Here is a 10,753-nt window from a genome sequence, read left to right as displayed (position 1 = left end):
TTAATTCTTGTTTTGGACATGTTAAATTTAGCTGGTGATGTGGCACTGGAAGTTAGGAGAGAGACCAGAGTTGGATATATAGATCTGAGAGTTCTCTGTATTGAGATGATAGTTTAATCCACAGAGTTGATGAGGTCACCAAGAGAAAGAATGTAGAGAGAGAAGAGGAGAGGGCTCATTCCAGAATCTTGGGGAACACACACTGTCAAAGAGTGAGATGTAGATGATCCAGCAAAGGGAACTTCGGAGAACCAAGAGAGAACAGCATCATGAAAACCCAGAAGGGAAAGAATATCCAGAAAAAGAACATAGCCAGCAATGTCAAATGTTTCAGAGAAGTCAAGAAGGTTGAGGATTGAGAAAAGACCATTGGATTTGTCCATCAAGGTATCATGGTAACCATGGAGAGAGAAATTTCAATTGAGTGATAAGATCAGAAGTCACATTGCAAGGAGTTGAGAAGTGAATGAAAGCAGAAGAAATGGAAGCAATGTGTATAGATAGCTTTTTCTAGGAGTTCAACTATGAAAAGGAAAAACAAAGGACAATAGCTTAGGGAAATGGTTTAGTCAAATATGGGGGATATCGGAGACCTGGATGTGTTTAAGGTCAGTAGAGAAGGAGCCATTGGATAACAAGACATTGAAACTGAGAGAAGGGAAAGGGGTAGTTATGGGATCCCTCTACTAGAATAGATAGGAGGGGATGGGATCAAGAGTATAAATAAAGAGACTGGCCTTGGTGAGGAGAGGGTCCATATTTTCATTCAGGGCTGGAGTAAAGGAGAAGAGAATGGGAGATAATACCAAAGAGTTTAGAGATGGATGGTAGAGTAGGGGAGAAGTCTCACAGAAACTGGCCCCTATATTTTTATTAAAGTCTAAGGTATGATTCTCTGCTAAGGTGGAGGATAGGGGGCTTAAGGAGAGAAGGCTGTACATAATAGGCACTTTTAAAATGTTTACTTATTGATTATTGCAATACATCATGTGTGGCTTAGACTAGAGTGATGATACTTGATTAAAAGTAGGGATGGATATAAGAGACGGTGGAGAGGTGGAATAGGTAGGATTTGGAAACTGGTTGACATAAGAGGCACAATGTGGTGTAATCAATACTGTATTTAGAGCTGGAAGATCTGGATTTGAAGCCCTGATCTGATATTTTATGACTTTTTGACTTTGGACAACTCGCCAAACCTCGTTGGGCTTCAATTTTATCGTCTGTGAAATGGTGGGGCCGTCTCTAATAATCTTTCTAGCTGCAGATCTTGGATGAGGGAAAGGAAGAGTCAAAGACACTCCCAACATCCATGGCACATGCTAAAAGTAATATGGAACATAGAAGACTGGAATGAGTCATGGTACCACAGAGAAAGTTTATAAAGTCAGAAGGACAAAGAAGTTAAGACAACAAAAGAGGAAAAAGACTATGAGCTCAATTTTGGACATGCTGAGTTAGAGGTGCTGATGGAACATCTAGGCTGAGAAATCCAATAGGCATTTAAGAACATGGGTCTGGAAAAAAGAGAGGTCAGGGTTGGAGATTCAGACGTGGGAGTCTGTTGTCTGGGAGCTGAAGCTGAGTTGTGTGAAGAGAAGGATTTTCACAGTCTCTGTTCCTTTTTCTGTCCTGGTTTTGACCTCTGGGTTTCCTTGCATTGGCCTGAGAAAAAACTGCTGGCTGGACCTAACATGTATTGTGTTCTCTGGTCTGCTTCTCTTCCACTGTGGTGAGCAATCTGTCCTCTGTTCAAAGGAGGATCCCATATTCTCCTCTTCACCCTCTCTGTTTCCTTGATCATGATTTTTTTTTCTTTTCTGAATACAGTATCTATGCCTCTAATCAGGAGAAAACTTGCAGCTGTGAACTAGAATCTGACAAATACTCTACCTGTGGCTTTAGGATGCTGGCTGGCAGAAATCAGGAGCAATGCTCACAGGTAAATTTATGTCTTTTTTATTAAAAAATGTTGCTTTATAGACTGGGTGGTTCATCTTATTATTATATAATTCTTTATGGGGGTCAGATCCTGGAGTCTTCTGATTTCTCTTTAGAAACTGGGAATGTGTACCTTTGGCAGACAGATATGGGATGAATCACCTCCACATAATAGCAAGTGAACTCCATCAACACCCCTCACTGGTACTGGTGTTTTGGCCAGAGAGCTCTTTCCCTTGTCATTCACTCTACAATAATAAGAAAAGCGAGCATTTATGTGGTACTTTAATGCTTGCAATGTGTTTTACATATGTTATCTCATTTAATGTTCACAACGACCCTGTGAGGGTTGTGCTGTTATCATTCCCATTTTACAGATGAAGAAACTGAGGCTGAGGAGGGTTAGATGACTTGCCTCAAGTCACACAGGTAAACCAAGGCAGGAATTGAACTCAGGCCTTCCTGACTCTAACTCCAGCACTCCAACCATTGTGTTACCTAACTTCTTTCTTGGTTGGGCTAACAAAAAGTGCTTCCAATTTTATAGCATATGCTTCACTCATCTTTGTAGGAAACAGGGAGCAGGCCAGGAAGAAAATTTAGCTCAACATGATAGCTTTGTTCTTATTTTCAAGACTTAGTTAAAGCATTCTCAGTTGCAGTCTTTTCATGCCTCAGTGGAAACCGTGTTGACTTTTTCTTTGACAAGGGATAGGGGCGTGCATTTCCTTCTCCAGCTCATTTTACAGATGAGGAAATTGAGACAAACAGGGTTAAGTGACTTGCCCAGGGTCGCACAGATAGGAAGTGTCTGAGACTGGATTTGAACTCAGGAAGGTAAGTCTCCCTGACTCCAGGTCCTGTGTTCTCTCCATGTAATTCTGCTTTTGGTTTTCAATGGCCACAGGAGCAGTGGGAGACAAAGAAGAGAGGGGAGCAGAGAGGACCATCCCTAGACGTTCCTTCCGGCTGCAAGCTTTCAGAGCCACTTGTGCCTAGGAATAGCTGTCAAAGTCTTCCCATTATACCATGATGAGAGGTAGTCAGGTATGGTAAGAGTATCAAATCGAAATCTGAGGATCTGGGTTCAAATCCTGGCTCTATCCCTAGCTAATTTGTGTGTGAACTTGGACAAGTCAGCCATTCAACTTCTTAAGATCATATAATCATAGCTTTAGAGCAACAAGGGACCTTGGATATTATGCAACCAAACCTCCTTATTTCTGGAGATTAAGTGACTTGCCAAAGGTTGCCCAGGTCATAAATATCAGAGGTACAATTTGAACCCAAGGCCTTTGATTGTTGTCTGGGGTTTTGCCACTATATCACATTGAGTTTCCTTATCTGGAAGAGAGAGAATTGGCCTGCAAAAGGTCTCTTATGGCTCCAACTCTGCAGTCCTATGACTGACACGCCTGATATTTTGATACTAGGAATTCTCACAGGAATGCCACCTACCCCCTGCCCCACTCCCAGTCCATCTCCCCAATTTCTCTTTCTTCTGGTTCAGTGCTTGAGCAAAGTCCTTTTTGCAACCTTCCCAGCTCTAATTTTCCACTGGAGCTCAGGTCTTGACTGCTTTTCCTCTCCTGACTGGTGATGCAACTTAATTCTCCAGTGGAAACACAGAAAGATGCCTTGGCTTGGTTATCAAACACATGGACTAAATAATGTCAACCACAGATTCCCAGTATATACCATCTTGGAAATTTTAAAAGCTTAATTCTTAGATTTTTCATGCTTGGAGATAATAGACCTTTGGTTTATAATGACATTTGAAATGGGAATATGGTGCTATGCACACTTAAAAATACATATGTATGTGTAGAAATACATACATGCATATATACACACATACATGTATATAGATATGTGCCTACATATATACAGAGGGAGGGAGGCATTTTGATATCAACAAGCCACGTTGTTTGTGTTATAAGATATGATGCGTATATAAATACACATATATGTAATTATATCAAACAGCCATGGAATGCAGTATATATGTAAAATTACATAATATACATACACATATATAATTATACACATACATACATATATACCATGGTTGGTTGATATCATTGTACCTGCAACAATATAGACATCTGCCGTGATATCATTCCATTCCTGTGCTGTGGCCCACTTTTTCTGTGCAAGGAAAGAGGGAAAATGAACAAATGACAGGAAATGCTTTTAGCATTTTCCCCAGAGTTATAAGAACCTGTGGCCAATATGGTGGCCCAGATGGAATATTCTGGGCTCAGGTCATGTACTCCAACAGCAGCAGCTTTGTTCCACATTAACTCATGTCTAAACCTACGTGTGAGTTCTGGAGCTTTGTGAGTCAGTCACGAAGGTAATTGTATGTACACAAGCCAAGGTTAAACACGGGGCCTGCTACTGCCTCAGGACTGCCACAGGCAGGAGATAACCTTGCAGAGTCATCTTGCCTCTCTCTGAGGGGGGACCCAAGGAGTTGGGTAGGGAAGAGAGCATAGCCCTGGCACTAGGAGCACAGAGCATTGGCACATTCCAATTTTGGGGAGTAATACTTCACGTAGGAAAACAGTATGATGTGGTAGGAAGAGAGTTCTGGACTTAGGGTCATAAAGTCTCAGTTTGAGTAGCCAGGGTGTAAGTTTGAGTATCCCATGGTAACTAGTTAGCTACATATCATTGGACTAGTAACTTTACTCCTCGGAGCTTCCATTTCCTTTTCTTTGCTGGGCCATCTCCAGTTCTTCTGATGGCTCTGGTGGAGAAAGTGAGGCTAGTGACTTTGCAAAGCCCTCCCTCCTGTAATCCAATTCACTTGCAAGTCATGGCATCATCTTCCTGATGTCATGATCCTCTTTGAGAAAGAAGGACAAACCACACACACACACACACACACAATTGTCTTCTTTAAAATGAGATAATTATATCTGTCTTGCTTAACTGGCACCAAGATGGCACAATTGGTAGCATGTTAAATATGGAGCCAGGAAGACCTGAGTTCAGATTTGGCCATAGATAAATTAGCTTCCTAGCTGTGTGACCCTGAGCAAGTCACCTAACCCCTCTGTCTGCCTCAGTTTCCTCATCTTTACTATGGGGTTGCAAATACTACCTTTCTACCAGAGTTGTGAAGATCAAAAGAGACAATATTTGCAAAGTGCTTTGCAAATCTTAAAAGACTACATACATGTTAGCATTTATAACAACAACAATAATTTTATAGGGTGGTAAGAAGAAGTGGCTAGACTCAGAGTCAGGAGGCCCTAAATTCAAGTCCTTTCTCTGACATATAGTGGCTATATGACCTTGGGGAAGTCACTGAACTTCCCAATGTCCAAGGCAACAATCTAAGGCCATGAGATGCAGAACTCCTTTTACCTGCATTGGTAGAAGGCATTTCCTTTCCTAAATCAAGGAGATTCCCACATTAACAGCTAACATTTATGTAGCTCTTTAGGGTTTGCAAAATACTTTACAAATATTATCTCATTTGATCCTCACAACAACCCTGGGAGCTAGCTGCTGTTATTATTCCCATTTTACTGATGAAGAAATTAAGACAGACGGAGGTTAAGCAACTAGCCCAGGGGCAAACAGCTAGTCAGTCTCTGTGGCTAGATTAGAACTCAGGTCTTTCTGACTCCAAGTCCAGCACTGCATCACCCAGCTGCTAATTGTAGGGAATGAATGTATTTTTAAAAGCTAGTCACCCTATAAGCACAAGCTGTGATTCCCATTAAGGCGCATTAGTGAGAGAATGGGGTATGTGGACCAGGAAGCAAGCTTATCAGGGAAATAACCAGATGTGGCTTCTTGAAAGGCATCAGAACTGTCTTCTTTCCCGTATCGCAAGACCAGAAGCCATGTTGCTGACGCAGGGTGGCGTTGTGCCCCCTTCCCCGAGTGGGTGTCTTTCTTCCCAGCTGTGAGACAAGTACAGAGGGGTGACCCCAAGAGAGGATGGCCAGGCTGGTTGGAATTCACCTCCAGCTGTGTGAAGCTGTTCTGGAGAGCCTGGGATTTGCTGTACCCCGGCAGACTGTGTATGTCAGAAGGCGAGGGTGTTGCAAATCTGAACGGCACCGAGAAGCTCTCATCCCCAGGGTCACGGAGCCAGTCTGCAGAGCCAAAGAGAATTACCAGTAGCCAGAGGAAACTGCATGCCTTAGAGCTTCCAGACTCTCGCTCACCCAGGAATTACTCTCGCTCACCCAGGAATTACTCTGAACAGTTAATGAACTCATTTAGGCTTCAAAAAGTGAGGTGGAATCAAGTATTCAAACTCTTGGAATAGTGAGTCAGAAGTAAAATCCAATCAGCAGTCATTAGGGGGTAGGTTTTACCTGACGGCCACATTCCTAGTTTTGCAGGCTCCTTTTCCTATTAGATTCTTAACAAAGGCCTCATGGCCATTATTGATACTTCAGAAGATCATTGAGCTGGAAGATACCCCAGAGGTCATCTAGTTCAACCCCCTTATTTTACATATGGGGAAACTGAGGCTTAGAGAGATTGAGCGACTTGCCCAAGGTCTCACAGAGCTGGGATTTGAATCCAGCTCTTCTGACTTCTGAACCACTGACTTCCAGCGTACCATACTGCCTAGAGTTCCAATTGGCAACGAGAGGGAGGGAGAAAAAGAGGAAGGGGGGAATACAATCAGTAAAGATTGATTCAAAAAACTCATAGGCACTGGACTGGTATGACTATTAAGAAGACCTGCTATGCTTTTCATGTCAATGGTGGAAGACTAGTAAATACCATGAGGTATTCTCACAACTGCTGAATTTTAGCTGATGTTACTGTGTTGACTTTCCAAGCTATCAGCTTAACTATATAAATCCATTTGACGTGTCTTTATTCAGATAAAACTCTAATACTGCAAGTGTAGCAAATTAGATGCAAATGCTCTTTTTATTTTAAGTATACTTAAAGCTGCCTTTTCAATGCAAATTTTACAGGAAATCTCAACAAGCTAGGACAGACTTCTTAGCTGTCAGCAGGCAAGCACTTTCATTTTGGTCTTAGGCAAGGGAGCTGCTGCATGGTTTGGGCATTTTTTTTTTGTCCCTGCAGACTGAGATAATTAAAACTACAGAGAAATGATTTTTTAAATATACATGATACGAGGTTCTTTAAATCACAGGATAACGCATAAATGCACCCATTATCATATTTGACTGACCAAAGTGCGGGAGGGGGCAAAGACGAGCTTTCCTTCAAGTCCTGGATTCCCATGTAAACAATTTCCCAGCTCTTATCTTCTTCCCTGGCAACCTATGGAGCACTAGTAACAATTCTGGAAGAGCTTGTGAGCACGCTCATTAAAAAGGGACTGATGCTTTTTTCCCCTCAATGTTAATGGTAACTTTTTCTTTCTTCCGGCACTCCTCGGGTCTCTTTGGAATACATATCTATTTCAGCTTTGATTTGTTGAGCTCCCTGAATGAGTTTATCCAAACAATGTGAATTTACTCAGATCTCTCTCAAATCCCACATCTCTTGTGGTTGATAAAGCTGACTTTAGCTAAGAAGAGTTGGATCAGTGTGATTTAAATTTCACATTGAAAATGATAAGGGCTTTACTAGAAATAATAAGCACATTCAAATACTGTCATGAGCAAACAGTTGAGTATGCTGGGAGAAATTTGGTAAGACTGCCCCCTCCTTTTCTCCCTCGCACTGATCCAGCTAAATAATGGGAAAGGAGACTAGAGCTCTGCTCTGAGGAAAACGTATGCTAATATAGACAGTGGCAGAGGTGATTTTTAAAAGCTGCATGAATTAGGTTTATTACCAATGATTATAAAACTGCATTCATAATTTAATAGATGCTTGTCAGTCTCCTTTGGGTGGAGGTGGAGGGAAGGGAGGGTAATGGTGAGGCAGTGAAAGGCTTGCTCCTGTCTGGAGGAGCATGGAACTATTGGTTGGTGAATCTGATGGATGTGAGGCAGCCAGGAGGCAGTCTCTTTTGTTGGGGTGAGAGCAGCTTCTTTCATGGGGAAAAGTCGCAGAGTTTTGGACATGGCAAACTCATTCTTTTTATTTTTTTAGGACCACAGGTTTAGAGCTGGAGAGAGCTAGAAGGGATCTTAGACATGACCCAGTTCAACCCCTTCATTTTACAAATGAGGAAACTGAGACTTGGGCAGGGGTGCGGGGAACGACTTACTTGATGTCACACAGATAATTAGTAGCAGAGCTTAGATTCAAACTCAGGTCCTTTGACTCCAAATTCATGGGTCTTTCCAATGCACCAAGTATTTTGTTTTGTTTTGCCCTGCCCTACTTTAGGAAGGGAATATTAACATCTGGATTTATCGAAAGGGATCTGAGTTTGAAGTCTGTCACTTACTCTCTGTGTGACCCTAGGGAAATCACTTAACCTCTCCGGACCTCAGTTTCTTCATCTGTGAAATTAGGGAGTTGGAGTAGAGGACCTCTGAGATCTATGACAATAAAAATTGAATTGGTTTATGGTATTCCCCCAAGCCAGAGCCAAATGGCAATTCTTCTTAGAGTATTCATAGCAAAGGATCTGTGGTTTCGTCTCTGACTTAGTGGATACATCTTTGGAGATCACCTAAGGTACATAGACTTAAGTTAAGGGACTTGCCTAAAGTCACAGCAATAAATAATATTAGCACTTTTACATGTTATATAATACCTTTACATAGTATTTCATTTGATCCTTACAACAACATATGGTAGGAGCTATTATTATTGCCCTCATTTTATAGATGAGGAAACTGAAGTTGAAAGAGATCAAGAGATTTGTTCAGGGTCACATAGCTAATAAACATCAGAAGTAGGATTTGAATCCACATCCTCCTAACTCCAAGCCCAGCACACTGCCTCTAGAGCATATAGTTGTGTTACAAGCAAACAATCAAACAAACACACACACACATTGCAAAGGGAGAGAAAACTTTATGTTGTGCTGGGTAAAATGATAGTAAGAGTTGAATAATTATCTAGTGCATTCAACATGAATTGATAGCGAGTTAGAATAATAATTCGGATTCTCAAGTCCTCTTTTTCTTTAAGAAGGTTGGTTGGTGTTTACATGAGTCATCTCTCATGATTAAGGCCTGACCTCTACCCCCTCACTTTGGCTCTGGAGACCCCAATTTTAGCAAGCTCTCTTGAGTAATTAAACATTCCTTTCTTTTAAATACGATTCAGATGAGGTTTGCTAGTCAAACTTTATTTCTAATGACACTAATTATTAACACTTGTCTTCCCAAGAAAAATATAGAATATGGGCTGTTTTCTCCCCCCTGCGTTACAAGTCTGACTGAAAAAAAAAAAAAGAGATTTTTGAAAAGTGACTAATGTATTATCTTCAGGTTATAGTGGAAACAGAAGCTCCAGATGGAACTGAGAGGAAGAATTCTTAGTTAAAGCTTCCAAATTCCCCCAGATTCCTTGTAGTCCAGGTCACTTCTCCCTACATATAATCAGAATTTCAGAGCCATAAGGGACCTTAGAAAGCATCGAGTTCAAGCCTTTCATTTCTCTTTGGCAATTCATTTCCCACTTGTCCTGGGTAGGGGCAGCTGGCCTCAATCCCTCTCCTGTCTCCTCAATATCACCCTAATCCCTCCCTTCCCAGCCTGTACTGGCCCCTCTCCTCTCCCATTTCCAGTTCTTGGTTATTTCAGACTGCAAATACCCCTGCCGAGAAATGACTTGCATTTTCAATTCTGTTTTGGACGCATTTTTTTTTAAAGTGGTGGCGGTGGTGATGAGAGCCCAAACTTCAAAATGATGTTTCCTGAAAATCAGAGCAGAAGGAAAGTCCAGCCGCCAACAGCAGAAGCCATATCAATATTTCAGCAGCCTCCTCCGGCTTGCTGTTCTAGGAATTTTGATTGTTATTGCAATTAAACTGTACTAAAGAGAGTATCATTTACAAAACAAACGAATCCCTTCCAAAGAGGTTATTTTCCTGGTTAATGACCTGTCCTCGGGCCTGTGCCTCTATTGTGATTCCCAGTGGGGGAGAGAGAGTGATCGCCCCAATCATCTTTATTAAGGGTTTCTCTCCCTTTTTGCTGAATGAAATGTCAGAGAACTAAAACGTCTCCTAACCCCCTCCCCCTCACAATTTCCCTTCCCCCTCCGTGCATTTTCTGCTCTTACCTCATTACAGAACCACTGTTGTCCTTTAAGACACTGAGATTAATGAGGTGGGTTTTATGACACTAATACATTTAAAATTTTAACACTGCAGTTAGCATCTTTAATTATACAATTATACGTTCATTTAGATTTTTTTTTAAAAGATAACTCACCGAAGGTGACTAAAATTGTGTGAAGAGGCAGAATCTATCACTTTCTGCTGGGCTAGTAAATCATGGGAGAATCGAAATTGTTTCTCTCCCTGACATATTTTAGGCAAGATTAGTCAGTCGCTGTTTCAGAGATAATACCTTGGCAGAGGCGGGGGTGGGGGAGGGAAGAGGTAAGAGGATGCTAAGGATGAAGGGGGGGATATTAAACTCTACATGATATAAAATTGCAATATTTGGCATTGCCTGTCAGCACATGTATCAGATTCACCTGGGGGAGGGGTGCAGGGAGGGTTGAGGGGAACTCTCATGAGCTGGCTCTGTACCCTAGCTCAGCAGCCACCCGAGAAGCCACCTCCCAGTTCCCATGTGTCACAGGATCCTGTGCCATTCTCCTGACCTGACAGGACTTTATCGGGTAGCAATAAATAAGGCTGAATTATTGATGACGAGAACGGCTAATATTATTATGACCTCAATTAAGTGCTTTTTTCAGACACATTAGCAACAAAAGGTCT

General features: G+C 41.7%; 1 long non-coding RNA gene across 1 annotated transcript; it reads left to right on the top strand.

Annotated features, from left to right (window-relative positions):
• Positions 1–202: 202 nt before the first annotated feature.
• LOC110207304 (uncharacterized) lies at positions 203–9,946 on the top strand. The gene is made up of 4 exons (XR_002324130.2): positions 203–387; positions 1,831–1,942; positions 2,849–2,988; positions 9,675–9,946. It is a non-coding gene; the product is annotated as an uncharacterized LOC110207304 (long non-coding RNA).
• The last annotated feature ends 807 nt before the right edge of the window (positions 9,947–10,753 follow it).

Source organism: Phascolarctos cinereus, unplaced genomic scaffold, assembly GCF_003287225.1.
Source record: "Phascolarctos cinereus isolate Bilbo 61053 unplaced genomic scaffold, phaCin_HiC Scaffold_2;HRSCAF=192, whole genome shotgun sequence".
In the NCBI taxonomy this organism is placed as follows: Eukaryota; Metazoa; Chordata; class Mammalia; order Diprotodontia; family Phascolarctidae; genus Phascolarctos; species Phascolarctos cinereus.
Note: the sequence above shows the minus strand (reverse complement) of the source record. Positions and strands in the feature narration are given on the sequence as shown.